Genomic DNA, 24,537 nt, shown 5'->3' with positions numbered 1-24,537 from the left:
GCCGGAGGGACTGGCCGGAGTGAAAATGGTTATATCTCCTAAACCGTAAATAATCGCTGAACATACATAGGGGTGTTTCTGGTAGCCAATGAACCTCTCTATCTATTTTTTCATTTTGAACGTAAACCTCTGAGCCTCATTGTATAATATTATCAAAGATAATTTATTTTAATTAAGTGTCCAATCGTCTCTTCTGTCCTTAATAGGCTACTTAACAATCTAGTCAAATAAGATACTTTTTATGAAATGTCAAAAGGAAAATTTTTTTTGGAGATTGTTTGGAAATACTGTACTGTGACGTCATCAATAAAAGCGGTCAAACGTCGTACTCATTGTTACTTAATTCATGAATAAAGTTCGAAAATAAGTCGAGAAATAAAATGAGATTGATTTATGATCATCTTAGTTTGGCTTCTATTTGTAGATGAGCATTTTATAATTTAACTTGAGGAGCTCGGTGGCGCAAGCGGTGAACGCGTTCATTCTGCGATTGTTGAAGTTAAGCAAATTTCGCAAAGGCCGGTCATAGGATGGGTGACCACAAAAAAGAGTTTTCATCTCGAGCTCCTCCGTGCTTCGGAAGGCACGTTAAGCCGTTGGTCCCGGCTGCATTAGCAGTCGTTAATAACCATCAATCCGCACTGGGCCCGCCTGAAGGCCCGATCTCCCTATCCATCCATAGGGAAGGCCCGTGCCCCTGCAGTGGGGACGTTAATGGGCTGATGATGATGATGATTTTATAATTTATTTTTGACCCAGTCAAGTACCCAATTACTCTCAATATTTCTCTCTAAATGCACTGTCTGTAAACTCTAAATGAAAAGTAATCTTGTATTATCATGATACTCGCACATTTAGGTCGCAATAAGAACTGAAGAAAATCAATAATAGGTTATCTGGTTCGCTGCGGAGAGAAATAATATCACGGGTAACAAGTTCAGTGTTGTTTTCTTGACGTAAAAATAACATGAATCGACATGAAACCGTGATAGCCCAGTTGATAGAACGCTTGCCACTCACTTTGAGGTCGCAGGTTCGAATCCAGCACAGGCCTAAACCAATGATTGTCGAATTTGTTTTCCAATTTATGTTTGGATCATAAATGATTATCACGTGCTCAGCTGTGAAGGAAAACATCGTGAGGAAACCCACATTCCCGAGAAATGCAGTTTCTCTAACCTAACTTGTATTGGGTTGGTTTTCCCTTCGCGGGTAGGAAGATCAGACAGGCAGTTGCTTCTGTAAAAAACCGGACCCGTCAAATCTTCAGGTTAGGTAAGCGGACCCTGTGAAAAACGGGATAATGGTGGTGATCAACATGAACTGCTGGCAATCTTACAAATTAATGTCGTTCACACCTTATATTATAAATTGTAATTTATTTCACTGTAATATAATTATTTTCCAGTCGGATGAAAAATGACGTCTCGGCATAGAATTAGGAATAATACTACGTAAGGAAAGAATTATCTTTCTTTTGTTTTTTACTTTTTTGCTTCTTTCCAGCATAGAAAAGGAAAAAAAAAAACGAAAAAGAAATCCATAAATACCATTGCTCTGCAAAACGCAACAGGTTTCAATGTAATGTCCATGACCGTGATTTGTGCCACTTAGCGTGTCATTTTCTCTCCGCCGCGCCATGTCACATTCGGTGGACGGAATTAAACAATAATGAACCACTCCGTGCGGGATTTGGTGGGGACATACAGACGGACAGAATGTGTAGCAATTTATGACTAATATGACTAATATGAGGTGACGTCACGAACGTCGTGTTACCGTGTTCACGTACCCGTTGCTGTATCAAAAAGAAATATAAAAACCGTGTATTGTGCTATCAAATCATAATAAACATAAACTTACCAAGTTCATAATCACCCTTAATTGTGGACACAGTGTTCAGTGCAGTGTATACACCAGAAAAACCACAATAAATATTCACTATCAATAACATTTATTTATTCACGGTCGTAATCATAAACTTAATACAAAAAGTACCGTCAAAACAAAGTATAAACATAAACAAACAGGCATCTATTGGCGAACATTGTCACTACTAGACTATAAATATGGTTGGGTCAAAGTCCAAGTGCGGTGCGTGCGGGAAGTTTCTGGCTAGTGTAGATAGCGTTAATTGCGCATGCTGCACAAAGCTGTACCACCGCGCGTGTGTCGGCTTGCCTGCTGGCGCGGTTGCGGGCCGGACTTGGAAGTGTCCTGAGTGCACATCCAAAGTCCCGAGGGCAAACCAGGATAGCACCCCTGTAAGAGCCCCTGTCGTGTCACCACCGCTTCACCAGTCGTGTGAGGAGAGCCCACAGGCAGGACCTACATTGGACACTACCATCACAGAGTTCCGGGAGTCCGAGCTAGCTCTGGAGTTTCGGCAGTTCCGGGAGGAAATGCGGCAAACGCGTGGCGAGATTCGTGCATTCCGACAGGATATGCAGGAGCTCAGGATGGCGGTCGGTGCCTGCGATGCGCGTCTCGACAAGCTGGAAACTCGCCTGATGGAGTTGGAGCAGAGGAAGGGTGGGGAGGCTGGTGGGGTGGTCAAGGCGCTGGAGTCTACAGTCGCCCAACTAAAAATGGAGCTAAACGATAGGGACCAGGAGCTCCTGTTAAATGATGTGGAGCTATCTGGTATTCCAGAGGTAGGTGGAGAAAACCCTGTCCACCTGTTTACTCTTTGCGCTGCCAAGCTTGGTGTGACGTTGGACGAGCGTGAAGTGGTGAGCTGTGCCCGGGTGGGAGTCACCCGCGCGGCGGAGCGGGGAGCAGCGCCGCGGCCGCGCGCCATCGTCGTGCGACTAGCTCGCCGCGCGCCCCGCGATGCGCTGCTACGAGCAGCGCGCGTGCGCCGCACTACCACCACCGAGGGGCTCGGCCTGCAGGGTGCCCCGCAACGATTTTACGTCAACGAACGATTGACCAAAACTAATCGCCACCTTTTCTACCGGGCTCGCGAAGCAGCAAACCGGTTGGACTGGCGGTTTGTTTGGTCAAGAGACGGGAAAATATATTGTCGTCGAGCATCTGGATCCGCTGGACACCGAATCCGATCGGAAGCCGACATTCTGTCGGTTTTTGGTCCCGGCTACAGCAAGGAAGAAGCCGTTGTTATGAAGTAACGATATTTTCCGGTTGTACTGAATGTATTTTGCTGTCGTTTACTGGTGTTCATTGTTTACTGTCTATTTGTGTGTTTATTGTATCTTTACAAAGTCGTTATGACTCATTTGGTCAGGTGGGGATATCCGAGCGGATTGAATGGAAAATTATTCTTTATATTTGTCCTTTGCTATTATATCGTATATGCCTAATATCACTTAATTTATACTATATACAAATAATATCATTATACATTTATTACATACATGTTCATACCCAGACAAGAAACAACACAGCAACACCACATTTAAACTACGCTACAAATATATTAACACGATCAACTCTAATCACACTCCTCATTATTATTGATGAATATGGGTATACCACCGGTTTAATGTGTTTAAAATGATTGTAACACGCAAATTAAAAGTTGGTTTGTTTAATGCTGGCTCTTTGGGTACGGGACATGACGAATTTCTAGTGGCTATGGACCGACACGACGTAGACATAATGGCTATTAACGAGACGTGGCTGAAGGAAGGCCGGGAGGGGTGCGCCCCCGCCGTGCCGGGCTACCGGCTGCGGCACGAGCCGCGGCCGCCGGGCAAACGCAAGCGCGGTGGCGGCGTTGGCTTCTACATACGCCGCGGCATCTCCGCCCGCGTGCTGCCTCACCCGCCGTCTGGTTGTGTCGAGCAGATGTGGCTCGCTATTACAGTTAACGGCAAAAAAGTCGTTATAGGCACCGCATACCGCCCACAATGGGTAACAGTAGACTTGATTTTGGGGGCGCTGTCCGAGTCTGTGTCTACATTTTCGTGGAGTGATCATACAGTACTGCTTGGGGACTTCAATGTCGATATGTTGGACGTCGCTGATCGAGACGGCTCCGTCAAGAAATTAAATACTTTCCTCAGCTGTTACAATTTAAATCAACTTGTTATTGAGCCAACACACTTCACTGGCCACAGCGAGACTCTCATCGATTTGGTCTGTACAGATGTAAAGGGGAGCTCTGTTGATGTCGATTATGTCCCTGAACTAGGAAGACATGCATTCCTTACATGTTTAATAAATATCCCCAAATGTAAACCCGCGCCATGTCGAATCACGCGAAGGTCATTACGGGACATCGATCTGAATATGTTCAATAAAGATCTGTCATCGTTATATTGGACCAACGTTAGTTCTTTAACAAATGTAAATGACATGGTCACCATCTACAGTGAAATGATTTCATACTTGTTCGATATCCATGCTCCCGTCAAAACCGTATCAGTAAAGTGCGAACAGTACCCGTGGATAACGTATAACATAAAACTTATGATGAAGAAGCGGGACGAGGCACATACCAGGGCTCGACTTACTAAGCAGGAAAACCATAAAAAATACTATAAAGATTTAAAAAAGCTAGTGAGTGAGGCATTGTATAGGGAAAAGCAGGCATACTTCGAACATTATATTAACTCCACTGAAAATGACTCGCGTACGCTTTGGAAACATATTAAAAAAAATGTGAGAATTAAAAGTAGGCCCGAATTGCCAGCAAATATTTTCAAGGACCCAAACGAAATAAATAACTATTTTCTAAATGTACCCGGTAGCGATAATGTAAAAATATCCCAATTGACTTATTTTGAATGTCATCAATGTGTATCCGACACATTTACTTTAAGCCAGGTCACAGAAAGTGATATTATGAAAGTCGTCCGTAATATCAAAACGAATGCTGTTGGGATGGATGGTATTTCGCTGGATATGCTACTGCTTACCCTGCCTGATACGTTGACTGTGATTACCAATATAATTAATTGCTCAATAGTAACAAATACGTATCCTACATTATGGCAGAAGGCATTGGTAAAACCGATACCAAAATCTTCAAATGCCACAGAATTGAAAGATCTTCGTCCAATCAGTATCCTACCATGTATGTCCAAAATATTAGAAAAAGTAGTTGCCTCGCAGCTTACAAAATTTCTGGAAAAGAATAACATACTACCGTACGTACAGTCGGGGTTCAGGAAGGGATATAGCACCACGACTGCCTTGCTACATGTTGTAGATGATATACTGGCTGCGCGTGACAATGGTGAGGGGACTTTGCTGACTCTGCTGGACTTCTCCAGGGCTTTCGACTGTATAAATATTCCAATGCTATTGTCGAAGCTACACTATTACGGATTTAGCATAGACAGTATAAAGTGGTTTAGTAGCTATTTTGAAAACAGAGCCCAAATTGTCGAATTGTGCAACGAGGACGGTTCATCTGTCAGGTCGGACTCTAAAACCGTCAAAAGGGGAGTTCCGCAAGGATCAATACTGGGTCCTCTTATGTTCATTATTTATAGCGCCGATGTGGTGAAACAAATAAAGAACTGTAAATTCCACGTTTACGCCGACGATATACAGGTTTACACTTCATGTAAACCTTGTGATACTCGTCTGGCGGAAATTAGACTAGAAGAAGACTTAGAACGTGTTGCAGCATGGGCAGAAGCGAACACCCTAGTACTTAACGCAAGTAAAACGAAGTATATGATTCTTGGAACTAAACAACAGATAGACGGTATTACGCGTCAAGGGTTGAACGTTAGTATTCGGGGCGAAGTGGTACAGCGAGTGTCTGAATCGCGAAACCTAGGGTTACTAATGGACGAAGAGTTACTTTTTGAAAAGCACATTACGAATACTGCTAGCAACTGTTTTTACAGACTGAAAGTAATGTACCAAATTCGAGAATATTTAAGTACTCCCATTCGAATCAAACTATGCGACTCTTTAATTCTCTCTAAGTTTAATTATATGGACGCTGTGTATGGGCCTCGGCTTCTGGCGCGCTCACAAAAACTGGTTCAGAGAGTACAGAATGCTTGCGCTAGATTCTGCTTCAAAATTCCTCCCCGCACACACGTAACACCTTACATAAACAAGGCTAGAATCCTAAAAATGAAATATCGCAGACAGTTTCATTTTGCAACGTTGATGTTCGGAATAGTTAATTTTAAATTACCGCCATATCTTGCGGACAAACTGGTTTGGTCCCGCGACGTGACTGCTGCCAGGACCCGTGCGTCGTACTACTCACTCGCGGTGCCTCGTCACCGCACCACCGCTTTCCGTGGCAGTTTCAGGTTCGCCGCATCCAAGTGCTGGAACGATTTGCCGCCGCCGTTTCGTAGTCTGAAAACAATTTACAGCTTTAAATCAAAGTACAAATGCTATCTCCTAGATATGCAACTATTAAGCTAATTAATATTTTACCTAATTGGTTTCTACACGTCAACGTGGCGGAGTCCTCCTAGCGGGCTGGATGCGGCGACACAACCTTTGTCATGATTATTATTATTTTCCTTCGGGTAATGTTTGCATGGTCTGAAAAGTAATCGCAATATTGTACACAGGCTTTATATTATCCGTCAATCAAAAATAACAAGTACATGCTTATTCAATATAAGTGGATAGTATGGGTAGGTACTTTAAGCATAAAACACTAGACTTATTTTGTTTTGGCTTACCTCATGGATTGTTTATTGGGGTTTTCAAACGACTGCACGTTTCTATTATTTACTATGGATGTTGTTGAGTGTATTGGACGTAATTTATTGTTTCTAATTTGGTTAATGTATAATATTTGCTTTATTTGATTCACTTTATTTTTTTCTTTTTAATTAATATACGCAATTCTATTACAAATATATAATTTCGCTTTACTTTAGGAACACGTCGTGCCCGTTCGGCGGCGCGGCGGTCGAATGAAAAAAAATATTTTGTTTGTAAGTACTAGTAGTAACCAAACTACTTTACCGACCGAGCTAGAATCGGGGTGCGGCGCGCGCAATATACATATAGGTACTAACACAGACAGACTACACAATACACATTCATGGAATTCGTATTTGTTTATATTATTACATTTGTTTACTAGTTTTACCTATATTAATAACTTTCTTTTTTTTTTTTTTATTCTAACCTTAAGTATTTACGTATACATCTTTCGATAATATTTGTCTATGTACACTCTAATTCTATTAATTCTATTAATATAATTTGGTATATATTATAATGTATATTTTGGAATTGAATTTGAATATATACACCATTAACACATGTTTATGAAATACGATGTTCGTGCGTCATCCAACAGGGTCCACATAATATCAGCGTCGTGGTTCACGCCGCGACTTGTGCTGAGTGAGGCCCTTTTATCTCAGGACGTCCACCACCACCTTATGGTCATTTCGACAAACAACCGTCTTGCTTTTTTGTAATTGTTTTAGTGGAAATTTGATAATGATGTTGTTGTCTTTTTTTTGTGTGTGGCGTCCTTTTATAATAAACTTTTTCTATTCTATTCTATTCTATTTCCCCCGTTTGGAATTCCATAAAAGGTATACGGGGTAACGTAACGAATACTGACAGGGATGATTCAGACCGTGATTCTGAGTTGATATCAAGTGGATTTTCCTGTCGGAAAATAATAATATAATATAATAAATAATGAATGGGTAAACATTTATTTGGTCTACAGACACACATGCATACAAAAAGAAAAAGATTAGATACAGACAACCAATCAACAGAGACGAAGCTCTGTATTAAGCACGCCAGGTATGTATGTGTGCTGCAGCAGCGCAAATCGGTCATAGCTCACCGCAAGTTTTTGCTCTTAGGCGCCCCATACACCTACAATAATATTGTCATCAGCCCATTAACGTCCCCACTGCTGGGGCACGGGCCTTCCCTATGGATGGATAGGGAGATCGGGCCTTAAACCATCACGCGGGCCCAGTGCGGATTGATGGTTATTAACGACTGCTAATGCACCCGGGACCAACGGCTTAACGTGCCTTCCGAAGCACGGAGGAGCTCGAGATGAAAACTTTTTTTTTGTGGTCACCCATCCTATGACCGGCCTTTGCGAAAGTTGCTTTACTTCAACAATCGCAGACCGAGCGCGTTAACCGCTGCGCCACCGAGCTCCGCTAAAAATAATATTGTACAATTCTTTAATTGTGCAATAATATTGAATAACCCCTTTGATTCCAAACGTTCAATAAATTCTCTCAATAAAATTGTAAAACCAGTCTGAACAATATTTTCGTGCCAGCAACATGTCTAACGACGAAGTTTTGGCGGCAGCCGCGCTGGTAATTTTGTTGAATAGAAAAAAAAACGTATATGGATTAAAGAATGGTTTAAAAGAAGGCCAGTTTACACTCATGAAAGGCTTTTAAACGACTTAGCCTTAAATGAAGAAATAAAATATAATACCGTGACAGACCGATCGCGATCGCTCCGAAAACTAAAATGAAAAATATTGCGCAATGTTAACTCTACACAGCGAGAAGAACCGATGGCCGCTGGGGCGGAAGGGTTCTGGAATGGTGACCACGTGTCGGACGACGCTCAGTGGGTAGGCCCGCTACAAGGTGGACCGACGATCTGGTGAAGGTCGCGGGAAGCCGTTGGATGCGGGCAGCGCGGGACCGATCGTCGTGGAGATCCTTGGGGGAGGCCTATGCCCAGCAGTGGGCGTCGTACAGCTGATGATGATGATGATGAACCCTACACAGTGCAGGAAAAAAATATTGCCCAATAAAAATCAACCTCGTGCAATCTTTTGTTCAATCATTGTGCAATGTTTCAATATTATCCCTTAACGTTCAATAATATTGTGCAATATTATTGTAGGTGTATGGGGCGCCTTACGAACAAAATGTTGATTGTCAGCTACAACACGGCTGGAGAAATCCGCGGGTACGGCAACCGAGCCAACCAATAAAAAGGATGAATTATTTATTTATTATTTATTTATTATTTATTTATTATTTATTTATTATTTATTTATTATTTATTTATTATTTATTTATTATTTATTTATTATTTATTTATTATTTATTTATTATTTATTTATTATTTATTTATTATTTATTTATTATTTATTTATTATTTATTTATTATTTATTTATTATTTATTTATTATTTATTTATTATTTATTTATTATTTATTTATTATTTATTTATTATTTATTTATTATTTATTTATTATTTATATTTATTTATTTCTTTATTTAATTGCCGTGTGAACAGTATGCTGGTACGCCGGATTATGTGCAAAGTATGACGTTTGCCATCCCACTGAGCCGTGTGTCTCAGTGAAACAATAAAGTGGTGTTTGCTACGCGCACGGACGATGCACAGTATTGTCCAGGGACCGATAGCAAAACTGTTTTATTCATTTTGCTCCGACCTTACTGACAGCTCACACATACTACGTGCAGACATTTTAAATGGAATGCTTACCACTCTAGGGCTAGCTTTTCGAAAAGTTTAATTTAATTTTGCTTCTATGCTGAATTAGGAGCGAATAAATAACATAGAACGCGTTCAGAGGCCACATTGAGAATATCATCTTAAAGTATTGTTGTAAGTAAGCAAACCATGTTATTTTGTTAAAAAGCAATTTTACTATTTGACATTTGGACGACGCTCAGTGAGTAGGCCCGCTACAAGGTGGACCGACGATCTGGTGAAGGTCGCGGGAAGCCGCTGGATGCGGGCAGCGCAGGACCGATCGTCGTGGAGATCCTTGGGGGAGGCCTATACCCAGCAGTGGGCGTCGTACGGCTGATAATGATGATGATGACATTTGCAAATGAGAAGACAAAACAAAAAATTCAAATAGCAATATTGTCAAAGGCCGGCATGATGCTCTTCCGTGAATTGACTTGTTCGCCCTAGATTTGGTAAATGCCCTCGGGTAAATCCAGAAATACTTGTTTTTTTTTTACCTGACTTATTGTAGTTTTTCCGCATATGGCTCTTATGTGGTTACTTACTTAGATTATTCTTTCGATGAGATAATAATAATTACTAGATACTTAAAAACTTTTTTTTACAGGAGTGATTGCCTGTCTGATGACCTTCCAACCCGCGACGGGAAAACCAGCCTAAGCCAGGTCACATACCTCCGAAAATGCATTTCTCGGAAATGTGGGTTTCCTCATGATATTTTCACGGTGTTTTGACATCGAATCCTCAACTACTATAAATAGACTTCGGATTTAGGTCGGCCGAAGTCAGGACAATTTGTTCAGGTGGGGTTTCTCGGATGGTTCGGACTTAAAGTGCAAGTGCGGCACTGTTCCCCAAACGATGAAACATCTTACATCGTGTCCTGCGTGCCCGAACACCTGCACGCAGGAGGATCTGACGAGCGCTGCAGATAGCATCATACTTGTTGCCAAGTTTTGGGCCGATACTATTCAGTTTGCCATCGACACGATAAGAAGAAGAGAATAGGTATTTATGCATAACTTAATCCTTTGTCGTTATTGAACAATATCCCGGAAGGTAAGTATTTAGTTATTTACTAACTATTTCAATAATAATTCTTGACAGTTAGGAATCGTCATAGAATCAACTTGTAAAGGACGAGGGACACAATACCCTCCTTTTGGTCTGCCTCGGGTGAAACTTAGTGAATGGTACGTACAACCATTACGCCTCATATTTGAAATACCAGCCAATGACATTGTATAATAAAAGGAGTCCCAAACTCCCAATTTCTGTAAAAAAAGGGTCCGAGGCGAATCTTTACGTTCTTACTTTTTATCAATGACCTCCCCGATATCACTAAGAACGAATGTACATTGTTTGCTGATGACATTTCAGTCGCCATAACTTCCAGTAAAAAGAATAGCGTTAGTGATTACATAAATGAAGTAAATAGTACTTTAAATTCTATAATAAATTGGTTACAACATAATAACTTGACCTGTAATATGACAAAAACTAACTTTATTCAATTTTGTAAATATAATGAGACAGTACAACACTTAAATATAACTTATAATGGACAGAATATACAAGAATGTAACAAAACACAATTTTTAGGATTAACCATTGATCAATATTGTAACTGGAAAGCTCATATAGATAAGGTGTGTAGTAAAGTAAACAGCTATAGATATGTCTTAAGTAAACTTCGTAAAGTAGCTTCAACTGAAACTTTGCTCACTGCATACTACGGATATGTAAACTCTACACTAAAATACGGACTATTAATTTGGGGGAACAGTACTGATTCTTGTAAAGCGTTTGTAGAACAAAAGAAATGTATTAGAGCCATGTGTGGTGTAGCACCAGATGAACCCTGTCGGCCTCTCTTTGCTAAATTAGGAATCCTGACGCTTCCTTCAATGTACATATATGAACTGGCTCTCTTTGCACACACACACAAAGATTTGTTTAAGACATCAGGGGAGATCCATGGGCTAAATCTTAGAAATCCAAATAAACTAAGACAGGAGTTTACTCCTAGAACTACAGTTTATTATAAAAATTGTCATTCTATGTGTGTGAGAACATATAACGCCATTCCGTCCTATATTAAAGAGCTACCCCATCTAAAGTTTAGATCCCAACTCAAAAAGTGGTTAAAGGGGAAGCAGTTTTATAGCATAAGTGAGTTTTTCAGTTTATAAATAGGTTTTTTTTTTTTTTTCCTGTTCTTTCTTTTTTTTATATAGATAAGTGTTTTTGTAATATTTTTAGTAGTTATTATTGTATGTCACAACATGACTAAATGTGCTGAGCGCTATAAGCTTTACTTACATCGATATACTTACCACATTTATGACAATAAATTTCATTTCATTTCATTTCATTTCATTTCGTGTCATGGTATAAGAAGACCAGGTATGCTCACTGACAGCTAGCATTTCAAGGTTAGCCCAGCTGACGTCATCCGACCATGCGTTGCCATTTCGTAAAAAATAAATTACCCACGTCCAATGTTCAGTCAGTAAAAGTTTTACGTACTTACAGTGTTTTTTATATATGTGACAAATAATAGTAATTAAATTTACATTAGTCAGTAATTCGCTTAATCAATAATAAAATTTACGTCCTTGGAATGTTGGAGATACCAATTTAATGGTAACACTTACGTCATCAATGGGCTAGCAATGGCGGCTTGTCATGGGATTGAGCATACCGTCTTCTTACACCATGACTCGTGTAAGAATCGCATTTAGATGCAATGTCTTACGTTATGCAAGTATTATAGCAGTATTAGTCAATTTAAAGACCAACTTATATAAAAATATAAAACATTCAAAAGTCAAGACAATGATTCTGAGTTGATATCAAGTGGAATTTCCTGTCGGAAAAGAACATGTATTTTTTGTGATTTTTTCAGTTGCATATATTTTCGCCGGAAAATTCCACTTGATATCAACTCAGAATCTTGGTCTGAACATCTTTCAAAGTTTTCGTTATGATGTCACTAACACCCACGTTGAAGCTCGCATAAACAGAGGCCAGCATAGAGTAAAAAATTATAGTATGTACAGAAGGGACATTTTGGCCTAGGATACTACAATTATATTTTTTTTATTTATTCAAAAAAAGGTACAATTTTTCTTAAAGAAATAATTTCGCCAAACTTATACCAGTTTGTTGGCGGGCGCTCTTATAACTAAATGAGTATGCACCTTTTGTTGGCATTTGAAAGAATCAATCGACCCTAGTGGGCCGATAGCGATGAGCTACCTACCTAATTATTCATTAGCGAGCGTACAGTCATGAGCAATATATTGTACCCACTTTAGGACTCTGTCGCACTAACATATTTGACATTTAGTGAGACTTACAGTTCAATTTGTCAAAAAAGTTAATGTGACATGGTACCAAAGTGTATACATATTAATGTTCGTGACCGTACTATGAGTGTGTATTATGAGATATCCATCATCATTGTATTAGAACATTTTAAACTAATAGAAAGGCTTATGTCATACAGCATTACAACACTTCCTTTGTATATTCAATGTTTTTACAACAGCCCTAAAGCGTGGGAGAGTCGGCAATCATTCATGATTTAATACTACAGCATAGAATAAGGAATAACACCACGTATAGAACGGCAACTCTAAGCTCCCCACCAGCGGCTAAGCTAGGTTAACCTCACCCCTCCTCGGTCTTACTTTAGTCTTGAATCGTATGGGCGTCAGATATCACACAAACAAATGCGCGTGTACGATAACGTCAATATATAATATCTATAATCATCTTCTCCTTCATAATCGTTACATGATCCATCAATAATAACCCTGACACAACCCTCACGATAGAAGATTATCTCCTTAACGTTATTTCGTTTTTCACAAAGTCCGGTTATCTGTTTTTCAGGTCCGGTTTTTTACAGAAGCGACTGGATGTCTGACCTTCCAACCCGCGAAGGGAAAACAACCTAATTACAGGTTAGGTCACATACTTCACAGAATTACAGTGCGACATTATGCAGCTGCTCTTTTCTGCCGGGCGGCGAAAAACTCGTAGTGCGCGCCTGGCCTTATAGAACTGTCATCGTCATTTTATTAATGGCCAGTGGTAAAGTGGTTAGCATTGGGCTTACAATCAGGAGGTCTTGGGATTGATTGCCGGTGGAGACAAATCATAAAAATCACTTTGTGATCCCTAGTTTGGTTAGGGCATTGCAGGCTAATCACATTGTCTGATAATCCATGCTTCTTGCCCGTGAAGCAGTTGGTCCCGGCTACTATTTACTTAAGTAACTAAGTAGGTCATCATCAACATCAGCCCATTCACGTCCCCACTGCTGGTGCTCGGGCCTTCCCTATGGATGGATAGGGAGATTGGGCCTTAAACCATCACGCGGGCTCAGTGCGAATTGATGGTTATTAACGACTGCTAATACAGCCGGGACCAACGGCTTGACGTGCCTTCCGAAGCACGGAGGAGATCGAGATGAAAACTTTTTTTTGTGGTCACCCATCCTATGACCGGCCTTGGCGAAAGTTGCTTAACTAAGTAGGTACTCGTACCTATGTAGTCGTCACAAGAGCCATGTCAGGAGTCTTTCGCAGTTCAATAGTGACCTTTACTGACTTAGTAATTTAGAATAGCTACAAAATCTTGTAGCTACATAAAAATCTTGTATATGAAAATCAATCGATTTTCAGATAACAATGGTATTAAAATGTCTGTTGAAATAACACCCAACTTTGTATGATGAAACTGTCAGAATTTCCCGAAAATTTGCTGTAAATCCTATACTTTCAGAAGGTATTATTTACATTGCAAATATATAACTTCAACAAAGCCTAAATTCTCAACTAAGTGTGTTTCCTTGTTCCTATTTAGATAATATTTACAGTGAAATGAGTTTCGTGTATTGAGTTACAAGTTACACAACTTCTGTTCAAAAGCGAATCAATAGTTCTTACGTTTAAGCTCGCGGCAAACAGAGGCGAGCATAGAGTAAAAAATAATAGTATTATAGAATTGACACTCTTCGCCTCGCACTGATATGAGCATGATTTACCTCACCCCCTGATGGGAGTCACTTGAGTTAGTTTAGTTTTTGTTATCTTTTGTTTTATTTATGTGTAAAGTTATATTCAACAATAAAAATATGTACTTAAATTTAATTTCACACACAATTCTTCCATTAAATCATGTGCACTGTGGGACGCCGGGGCTGTGGAGTTAAATAAGAGTCGTTATCACTTCTAAGACGATCGTTTATTGTCTGTCCTATCAGATATGGTATATAACATGGATATATATCTAAATATATAAAAGGAGAAACTGACTGACTCACTGACTGACATATCAACAGCCTAAACGGCTAAACGTAGGCACTTGAAATTTGGAAGGAACGTAGCTTAGGTACCGTAGAGGTGCACTAAGAAAGGAATTCCCGGAATTCCCACGGGAACGGTAATTAGCGGGAAAATCCTTTTGTATGAAAAATCTAAACCACTTAAGTTAGACGCTTGAAATTTGACATGCCTTACCAAACTTAAAGCTTAGTTGCAACAGGATATTGCAAAATTCCCACGGGAACGGGAGTTAGCGGGAAAAACCATTTGTATGAAAAAATCTAAATCTAAACCGCGTAAGATAAATGTTTTCAATCTAGCATGCATGCATACCTTAGTAAATATAAAGTTTAGTTATGGCTGTATTTTGAAAAATGGGAGTTAGCGGGAAAAAATGTTGTATGAAAAAATCTAAACTGCATAAGTTAGATGCTTGAAATTTGACATGCACTCCCACACACACAAAGATCTCTCTTTTATAACACGCCACGCGGACGAAGTCGCGGGCAAAAGCTAGTATTATATATTTATGTAACATAGGTGTGGAGGTATACACTACACAAGAAAATGTTCAAAAAATTCACAATAGCAAGAAAATAGGTAATATATTTTATTATAATTATGTAGGTCGTTAATTAACCAATCCGCACTGGGCCCGCGTAGTGGTTTAAGGCCCGATCTCCCTATCCATCCATAGGGAAGGCCCGTGCCCAGCTGTGGGGACGTTAATGGGCTGATGATGATGTGTAGGTCTATCTTACTTTCGGACAATCAGGTGATCAGCCTGTAATGTCCTAACCAAACTAGGGATCACAAAGTAATTTCCCCACCGGTATTCGAACCCCGAACTTCCGGATCGTGAGCCTAACGCTCAACCACTGGACCACGGAGGCCGTTATTGTTTGGGTTATATTTATAGGCGCATAGGGTTATAACACTATAACCCTTTGCGCAACGTAAAAATCATAGTGTTATTTTATTCCCTAAAGATCAGAGAGAAGAAAAGCTATTTTCAATCTAAACTGCCTTTTTTCAACTGATGGCTGTTCTATATCGTAACTCATCTTTCAGATATGATACACTCCACGTTGCTTCACATTAATAACAATTTATCACGAATTTTAGCTGGACAATGGTGCTAATTCCTGCAGACGCCAAGTAATTTTATTTTAAGTTATACCTGTCAGTTTCTTATCCACCGAAAAGGAAAGGGACGGATGATTGACAACTCTTAATTTTAGAAATAATGAGGAAATTAATGGATAACCCGGGCGAATCAAAAAGGTATCTCGCTGGTATGCAAACCGTTTGACGTGTGCTGTCAACATAATTCTGTCGGGTTATTGGCCAGTGTAAAATTTTTAGACGGTTGTTTTAGATTTGTGCTTGAAATTGACGTGTGTTCCATAAATTTTATGCTTGTCGATTACCCGTCCCTTTCTTTTTCAGCGGATAAGAAAATGACAGATATAACTTAAAATAAAATTAGATGGCGTCTACAGGAATTAGCACCATTATGCAGTATGGAGAACTGTCAAAATTTAGGAACACTCAACAGTGCCGCTTACATTTTAGCTTCTAGTTTTTATCCTCGAACTAGAATTTAAAATTAAAGTACGTACATATTTATTTCAATAAATGAGTCGTTAAGAAACCGCTTGTAACCACAGAGGTCGTAAAATAGGTAATTAATGCTAATAGTCACGCTTTTAAATTAGATGTACTTACTTAACTGTACAGTCATGAACAATATAATGTACCCACTTTTAGGACACTGTCGCACTAACATATTAGACATTTAGTGAGACTTACAGTTCAATTTGTCAAAAAAGTTAATGTGACATGGTACCAAAGTGTATACATATTAATGCTCGTGACCGTACTTAACTATGTACCTCCTGTGTGGAGCGTGGAGGCGCTCGGTGGCGCAGCAGTTAACGCGCTCGGTCTGCGATTGTTGAAGTTAAGCAACTTTCGCAAAGGCCGGTCATAGGATGGGTGACCACAAAAAAAAAGTTTTCATCTCGAGCTCCTCCGTGTTTCGGAAGGCACGTTAATCCGTTGGTCCCGGCTGCATTAGCAGTCGTTAATAACCATCAATCCGCACTGGGCCCGCGTGATGGTTTAAGGCCCGATCTCCCTATCCACCCATAGAGAAGGCCCGTGCCCCAGCAGTGGGGACGTTAATGAACTGATGATGAACTATGTACCTCCTAATATACTTACCTGTGAAAAGTAACATGATTCTTCGGAAGACATTTTAAAGCCAATGGTTCTGGCTACTATTAAACTAGTAATAAAATACTTTACCTGCCTAAGCATAGTATCGACCTTAGTAGTCCAGTGGTTGAGCGATGAGCTCACGATCCAGAGGCCCCTGGTTCGATTCCGTGTGGGGACATATCACGAAAATCACTTTGTGAGCCCTGGTTTGGTCAGGCCATCACAGGCCGATCACCCGATAGTCCGAAAGTAAGATGACTTAAAAAAAAAATCCTAATTGAGAAAAGTTTTTGTACACTACAAGAGTTTTTCTTACATGATAAATAGACTGTAAGTGATGTAGATTTTGTTGTTATTAATAGTTTTTAAGATTTTCATAGTTATTTTGAGATTAAGTTTGTTTAATGTTCATCATCATCAATTTAAGAGCCACGCTCTTGTCGGTGTAGCATTTTCCATTCCAGTCTATCAAAGGCCAATTCCTTGACTTCCCTATAAGACACGACGCTAACCCATCCGTTGTTTAATGTTAAGTACTTATTATTATTATTTTTTGTATTTCTGGCCTAATGTAGTTTCTTGATATTTTTGTTTGTTATTGCTATACCCTCCCGGGTCCATATGTGGTACTATAATATTTATAACAACTGTTTACATTGTGTGGTGTGCAATAAATACTTTGACCACTTTTGATGATCCGCGCTTCGAATTTGAGCCGATTCGTAGGTATAAAAATGAAATGAAAAACGTGAAAAAGTTTTCAAGAAAAATGTGTCTACATTTAATGATAAATGGACAAATAAAATCTTTTGTTTTACGTATTTAAGTCTCCGTCTTACAATCGGATTTAGAGTTTAACAGTTTAGGAAATGAATAGAAAAGAAAATGCCAGGAATAATGATAAAACTGTCTGTGACAAATTGCTAGGATACCTGTCATAGTTTGTACATTAATTCACGCTTGTATTCTCTAATGGGGTGGGCAGAGCCACAATTCAAATTCAAATTCAAAAATATCTTTATTCAGTAGGTAACATAGTTACACTTTGAATCGTCAATTTTTACATAACGAACGTCTCATCCGCCTAAAACTACTGCAGCTTCTCACAACCTGTATAGCCGGGGAAAAGAAGCTGCAAGAAAAACCTCCGCACAGGGCCCTAGACGTTCTTTAAAAAAATAAAAATAAACATAAAATATTGGTATACAATTGAGTAATTTAGCTGCCTAATATCAGTTCTCAGACAGTTAATCCCATGAATTCATATCTTCTAAATAATCACTAACTTTATAATAACCTCAATCAAAGACAATTTGCAGCCACTGTGTTCTGATGATAAGTAATCAGTCTATCGCCCGTAACAATAGGCTAATTTGCAACTAGTCAAATCAGTTACTTTTTACTAAACGTCATAACACGAAATTACTATATTAGAATTTGTATGAAAAAGCACACTATGACGTCGTAGAAAAACGTGATAAAATATCGGACTTATTATTACGTTTTAATTCAAAATAAGTTAAGTTGAACAGCGGTCTATTGATTAGAGCGTTAGGCTCACGATCTGGAGGTCCGGGTTCGATTCCCGATGGGGACATTGTCGAAATCACTTTGTGAGACTCTCCTTTGTTTGGTAAGGACTTTTCAGGCTTGAATCCTGATTGTCCCTGATTGTCCGAAAAAGTAAGATGATTCCGTGGTTCGGAGGGCACGTTAAGCCGTTGGTCCTGGCTATTAGCCGTAAAAAAAACACCTCCACCAACCCGCAGTGGAGTAGCGAGTATGCTCCATACCACCTACGGTTGATTGAGGGGAGGCCTGTGCCCAGCAGTGGGACGTATATAGGCTGTTTATGTTTATTTGACCCCAGTTCTGCATAGAAGCAATGTAACGTTGGCAATACACGCCATTTTGTATTAAAATCGATTATTCGTTTCGGATCGTGCTCAGATATATTGCCGGCAAGATACCTGTTACCTTCTCTTACTACAAACCCAATTGATTTTAGTTTTGCGAAACTCTCCCAAATAGTAATTCGACAATATATTTGGTATTCTTACGAATTTGTAAGCTATTATTAAGTTTATTTGTTGGTATTAAGGTCAATAAATGGTCGATCTTTTGCTGTCAATAGATCTACGTATTTCATGTTTATTGATCAATGTGACTTCTTGTTGATTCGCCTCGGATGCCATTCTTTATAGTTGGACAAAGAATTTCATAAACGCATACTGACTGCGGGCCCTCTCTCATTTGGACACCACGGTGGCGCAACCGCGTTCGTGCCAGCAACAAAATGTATTGAAGGAAATTTTAAATACTTTAAAGCTTTATATAATACAAAAAACACATTTTTCTTCAAATATTTTAAATTTATAATATTATTTGAAATTTAAAATTAAAATATTATTTTAAATTTGAAATATATAATAATTTACTAAGAGTCAATGTTCCAATATTCGGTAATAAATACGAAAAGTTTGGGAATACATTTCTGGTCTTCGTATACCTTTAGAATTAACCTTTGATTTACGACCTCAACCTTTTTCGTTACCAGAGTAACATGGCAGATAGTGATTTATAGAAATGCAAAAATATGGAGGAAGTGAAACAGGGAGTTTCATACTTATAACAAACAAATATTCTGGCCAAGTATTTAATTTTAATGCCACAATGGTGCTGAATCCTGTGTGTGTATGTATATTCCTGTACTGTTGTGTGTGCGTGCGTGCGTGCGTGCGTGCGTGCGTGCGTGCGTGCGTGCGTGCGTGCGTGCGTGTGTGTGTGTGTGTGTGGGTGTCGCTTCTCTGTGTGTGTTTATTTTAAGATATACTTTTCTTAAAATAAACACACAATAATACTTATCCGCTGGAAAAGAAAGGGACGGGTAATCGACAGGCGTAAAATTTATGGAACACACGTCAATTTTAGGCAGCTAAAAACCCCTTCCAAAATTTTGTATTGGTCAATAACCCGACAGAATTAAGTTGACAGCACACCTCCTATTTTATTCGCCCGGGTTATTCATTTTTTTTAAATAAACTAAGGGGTTAAAAGGCCATTACAAAGCAATAGACTTCACAAGACGTCTTTTAGCTGGATATCTTCGCTGTGGGTTCGTAGACGAGTATCAATTATTGCATGGAAGATATACCTACATATTCACAATCAAAACACATCATTATTGTTCACAGGGTCCGCTTACCTAACCTGAAGATTTGACAGGTCCGGTTTTTTACAGAAGATACTGTTTGTCTGACTTTCCAACCCGCGAAGTGACCAGCCCAATACAGGTTAGGTCACATACCTCCAAAAACGCATTTCTCGGAATACCCATCCTCGCGATGTTTTCCTTCACAGCTGAGCACGTGATAATCATTTATGATCCAAACATGAATTCGTTCAAGCGTTCTACCCTACTGACCTACTATTTCTTTTCTACATTTCTTTCTCATACTTATCTCAATGTGACAATTGCAGTCGTATTCAGTGCTCTTGCGCAAAAAACTTATCGGTTAAATCCGCCAACTAGAACTTAGTACTAACTTTACTATTGAATCTCAGCATAGCAAATCGTTTAATAAAACATGAATAGCCGATTAATTTGGTCCTATTTAGGTCAAATGCATCGCTTCTTGTGAATTGATTCCGCGGATTGCATTCCCTACTAGGCCGTACGGTCACGAACATTAATATGATACACTTTGGTACCATATCACATTAACTTTTTTAACAAATTGAACTGTTAAGTCTCACTAAATGTCAAATGTGTTAGTGCGACAGAGTCCTAAAGTGGGTACATTATATTGCTCATGACTGTACAGGTGTGTGTGTGGATGAACTTCGAACTCGAATTATCTTCTTCTTCTTTGCGAGTCGATGGCGATCTATACAAAATTTTTGCTGAACAATAATTGGCCACGCTTACGGCATTGTCAGTGGCTTCGTAATCTTTAATAGTGTTAGGGCACTTAGGACAGCACAAAAGGTGAGCCATAGTTTGTGGTGATACTCCACACTCGCAATCATCGCAACCATCAACCAGATATCCCCACCTGCAGAGATTATCCTTGCAGCGGCCAACCTGTGTCCGGAGCCTATTTAAAGACTTCCATGTGGGCCACGCTAGATTGCTTCCAGGCGGGAGACTTTCCGATGGTGCGATAAAAGGGGTGGGAGAACACTTCCGCCGCCAAAGATTTAAACGGGCTTGGCTAGGTTCGAATTATAATATTGCAAGATACCTAAACTCAAAAGTTGTTTGGAAGAGATCGCTACATAGTAATAACGCCGCCTATTGTGGATACTCTTTCTATTCATCTTCTATTTTGTTTTTGTATTTTCTGTGTGCGCGATAAAGTGTTTGTTAAGATTGACATAACATAACATAAGCTCACGACTAATCCTAATGGGGTAGTCAGAAGTAAGTACCCACGCTTCACTGAGATTTCTGGACTAATGTGATAGGTAATGAGTCGTAGCGCCGTCTATAATGGTCGAGGCAACTGTCTCTGTGAAAACTGCACTTAAGATAAATTAATAACTCATTGGTGGAAGTTCGGTAGCTGGTAGCCCAGTTGGTAGAACGCTTGCCTCTCACTTTGAGGTCACAGGTCGTTTGGATCATAAATGATTATCACGTGCTCAGCGGTAAAGGAAAACATCGCGAGGAAACCCACATTCCCGCGAAATGCATTTTCGGAGGCGTGTGGCCTAACCTATAATGGGCTGGCTTTCCCTTTGCGGGTTGTAAGGTCAGACAGGCAGTCGCTTCTGTTAAAAACCGGACCTGTCAAATCTTGAGGTTAGGTAAACGGACCCTGTGAAAAACGGGATAATGCTAGGGAGATTATGATGTGTTTTAATTATGGATATGTAGGTAAGATAAGATAAAATATTTTTTTTATTACTTAATTATTTTTTTTTAGGTAAAATTGTGGGATATAGAAATAACACACGATATATTTTACTCCTTTTATTTTACACACTCTTATTTTTTAAACCTCTCACCCGACCGACATCGCACCAAAGACTTCCCTTTCTTACTTTTTAAAACTGCCTTACGCCCCATTCATTAACCATCCTCCTTTCATACCATGAACAATCAAATTCCCATTCATTATCCTTACATAGCATTCTCACTTTCCTACGTATCTTCCATGCAATACTTGATACTCATCAACGGACCCACAGCGAAGATAGCCAGCTAAAAGACGTCTTGTGAAGTCTATAAAAGGCATCTCAAATCTAACGGCTCGATGGCGCAACCAGGCTACTTACTGCAACGATATTGCATCGCCCCTCGCCACCAATTTCGTATGGTTGCTGATTAATTTATTTACGAAAACATATCTAAATACATTTTCAACGTTTGCGAAAATTCAATACCGTCACGGCTCTTATTAACAATGCTCGTTAGAATCCCCGTTCGGGATCTAAAGCAATGAATACGACTTAAATTAGGGTTAGTCTTCTTCTTCTATCGTGAGGTGGATTACTAACCTCATCAGCCATGGCGTCAGGGTTACTATTGAGCCGCCAAACGCCCTTGACATGACTTATGTAACGATTACGTACTTACATCAGTATTTAGTAACCGAGACCAACGGCTTAACGTGCCTTCCGAAGCACGGATCGTCTTACTTTCGCACAATCAGGTGATCAGCCTGTAATGGGAGGCTTTCCGATGGGCCGATAAAAGGGGTGGGAGAACACTTCTGCCGCTAAAGATTTAAGCGGGCTTGGCTAGGTTCGGAATCTAATGGAGCCACCTCTTTAAGGAAGCTGTGATGACTTTTAAGCCTGCGAGGCAACGAAATGTCACCATGCATCGGATGGCGGCTGTCCATCCAACAACCAGTGTATGAAAATTATTGCCTTTGATTGGAACTTTTATATACATCAGTACAAAACGTATTTGTTTTCACACGCTATTCATGCCACGGACAGAATTAGGTTTTTTTTTTTTGACGTTACTTATTGTAGATTTGCCGCAGATGGCAAAAAAGTGCTGTCCATCCAATGTGATCGGTCCTCGCCAGGCCCAAACAAAAGACTCTATGCAGGGAAAAAACAAAGGTTCTTTTCTTCCAAGTAATTCAAAATCACCAGAGCCATCATCATCATCATCATTGGCCTTATACGTCTGTTTCAGACGATTTATGACGTCACCAGACCAGACAAGACCAGAGCCAGCAACATCCTTTATTCTATGAAACGAGTCGGTTGTAGTGTGAAGATTCGAGTCACTCATACTTAAGTAATTTAATCATGAACACCTCTGCGTTTAACTTAAACACGAATACAATGCAAATTACACGAGCATATTAATCGCCGTGTCTCTCCATACAAATCCATTTAAGTAAATAGGTAGTTAATATGTCTTAATTTCCACCCATTCATTCAAATCTGCCTTATGAAATAACGGGTCCATTCAAACAAGGCGAAGTATGGATTTGTTTACAATTTAATGAAGGACGTGGCCGCTTACTATGGGTCTCATGAGGAGGCTCGGTGTCGCTCAGCGGGCAATGGAGAGAGCTATGCTCGGTATTTCCCTGCTCGATCGAATCAGAAATGAGGAGATCCGCAGGAGAACTAAAGTCCCCGACATAGCTCGGAGAATTGCAAAGCTGAAGTGGCAGTGGGCAGGACACATAGCGAGGAGAACCGATGGCCGCTGGGGCGGAAGGGTTCTGGAATGGCGACCACGTGTTGGACGACGCTCAGTGGGTAGGCCCGCTACAAGGTGGACCGACGATCTGGTGAAGGTCGCGGGAAGCCGTTGGATGCGGGCAGCGCGGGACCGATCGTCGTGGAGATCCTTGGGGGAGGCCTATGCCCAGCAGTGGGCGTCGTACGGCTGATGATGATGAGGGACTTTCCAGGCTACGTCCTTCAACAACAATATAGATGGCGCTGTAAAGATTTCCCTTCGTGCAACCGATAACAGACATCATCATCATCAGCCCATTAACGTCCCCACTGCTGGGGCACGGGCCATGCAATATGTAAACTACACACAAACATTTTTATAGTTTTTACTATTAGATTTCATACAATTTCCTTAGTTTATAGAACGCCCTCCGTGGTCCAGTGGATGAGCGTTGGGCTTACGATCAGCAGGTCTTGGGTTCGAATCCCGGTGGGAACATATCACAAAAATCACTTTGTGATCCCTAGTTTTTTTTTTTTACAGGCTGATCACCTGATTGTCCAAAAGTAAGACGATCCGTGCTTCAGAAGGCACGCTAAGCCGTTGGTCCCAGTTACTACTTACTGATGTATGTACGTAGTTGTTACATGAGTCGTGTCAGGGGCCTTTGGCGGCTCAATAGTAACCCAGGGTTGATGAGGTTGATAATCCACCTCATAACCCACACGATAGAAGACGTCTATAGGAATTACTTTGTTGTATTCTTCCCTTTGTCATTGATTGTCTTTTGTTTTTCTTCTTATTGAGTGTTCTACTGATTTTTTAAGGAAATATTGTCCTTGTGACGTCATCAATAAACGCAGTACCTACTCATAGCGATTTAATTCGTATTTCGAATTCGAAAATAAGTCATAA

At 40.0% G+C, this 24,537-nt stretch overlaps 2 protein-coding genes across 9 annotated transcripts in view; both read right to left on the bottom strand.

Moving 5' to 3' along the window:
* The window catches only part of LOC126375567 (helicostatins), a 346,624-nt gene that overhangs the window by 120,659 nt on the left and 201,428 nt on the right, over positions 1-24,537 (bottom strand). The window contains exon 1 of one of the 6 annotated variants that reach the window (XM_050022566.1): positions 12,724-12,729. The exons of the other annotated variants lie outside the window; for them this stretch is intronic. The gene's annotated coding sequence lies outside the window, so the exon portion shown is untranslated. Of the gene's footprint in view, positions 1-12,723; positions 12,730-24,537 lie in introns of those variants that run through there. 6 annotated transcript variants of the gene reach the window in all.
* The window catches only part of LOC126375444 (calpain-D), a 219,965-nt gene that overhangs the window by 78,172 nt on the left and 117,256 nt on the right, over positions 1-24,537 (bottom strand). The window contains exon 23 of one of the 3 annotated variants that reach the window (XR_007567594.1): positions 13,315-13,330. The exons of the other annotated variants lie outside the window; for them this stretch is intronic. The gene's annotated coding sequence lies outside the window, so the exon portion shown is untranslated. Of the gene's footprint in view, positions 1-13,314; positions 13,331-24,537 lie in introns of those variants that run through there. 3 annotated transcript variants of the gene reach the window in all.

The sequence above is a fragment of the Pectinophora gossypiella genome, chromosome 19 (assembly GCF_024362695.1).
Source record: "Pectinophora gossypiella chromosome 19, ilPecGoss1.1, whole genome shotgun sequence".
Taxonomy (NCBI): Eukaryota; Metazoa; Arthropoda; class Insecta; order Lepidoptera; family Gelechiidae; genus Pectinophora; species Pectinophora gossypiella.
Note: the sequence above shows the minus strand (reverse complement) of the source record. Positions and strands in the feature narration are given on the sequence as shown.